We start from the raw sequence: 1,262 nt of genomic DNA, 5'->3' as shown, positions 1-1,262 counted from the left end.
CATTTTATATCCTCTCTACTTCGACCATCATCAGTTACTTTGCTCCCCAAATAGCAAAACTCCTTTACTACTTTAAGTGTCTCATTTCCTAATCTAATACCCTCAACATCACCCGACTTAATTCGACTACATTCCATTATCCTCGTTTTGCTTTTGTTGATGTTCATCTTATATCCCCCCTTCAAGACACCATCCATTCCGTTCAACTGCTCTTCCAAGTCCTTTGCTGTCTCTGACTGAATTACAGTGTCAGAACTTAGAACTATTTAAACCTAACTAACCCAAGGACATCACACACACCCATGCCCGAGGGAGGATTCGAACCTCCACCGGGATCAGCCGCACAGTCCATGACTGCAGCGCCTTAGACCGCTCCGCTAATCCCGCGTGGCGGCAATATGACAGTCTCCACCAGTAACACTGCAGTTTGCATAAAACGACAGCGGTAGGGGCAGCTGAATCACGCTGCACAGTTAACTACACCCCTGGTAATATAAATCGACGTCAGTTAGAGTGATACGTGGTGATAGAAAATAAGTCACAGAGTCCCTATAATTTTCGTCTCCGGAGCGCTCTTGGAAGCGCATATACCATTCAGTCCTTCAGGTTCGCAACAGCCAGGTTTCCCACGAGACGTTGACGGTACACGTCGCTCCTCGTGTCGCTGACCGGCTGCAGCAGCAGACAGACAGAAGACGGGAAGCGGGCACTCAGAAGAAGCGGGCCTCCCGCCGCCTGCCCAGTCAGAGAGGAGCGGGCAGGTGGCATTATGGGTCCCCGCTGCGCGGACGGCCGCGTCCCGGCGTCACGGCGAGCCGTGAGAGAGCGCACGGCCCGTATCCAACGACGGGAAGCGGCGCCGCGCCCGACCACTGTCCGCCGAACCGCCTGGGAACTTCTCCGGTTTCGCCGTCCAACGCACTCGGTCTCTCCACATACCCGCCGATGCGATTCCTGTCCACTCTGAAGCGCTGCTTCCGCCCGTGCCTCAGAGCTTCCGTGCCGTCGTGCCAAATCACGCAGGCGGCTGCAGCCCCAATCGGCGTAATCTTGTCGACGTAGGGTGCTCGAGACAAATTATGGCACGTGCTGCTCCACAGACTGACCCGAAACGTTTCTTAGTGAACTTTGAATTGGTCCTTTATTTCATTACGGCACTCCAACCCCAGTTCCCGATACCATTAATATAGTAATACTTTTCTGCGAAGTAACAGACATATTTTTGTGACGATATTCACATTTCGTTTTATTATTGTATAGGT

Source organism: Schistocerca cancellata, chromosome 3 (assembly GCF_023864275.1).
Source record: "Schistocerca cancellata isolate TAMUIC-IGC-003103 chromosome 3, iqSchCanc2.1, whole genome shotgun sequence".
Taxonomy (NCBI): Eukaryota; Metazoa; Arthropoda; class Insecta; order Orthoptera; family Acrididae; genus Schistocerca; species Schistocerca cancellata.
The sequence above is the reverse complement of the archived record's forward strand: the minus strand, read 5'-3'. Positions refer to the sequence as shown.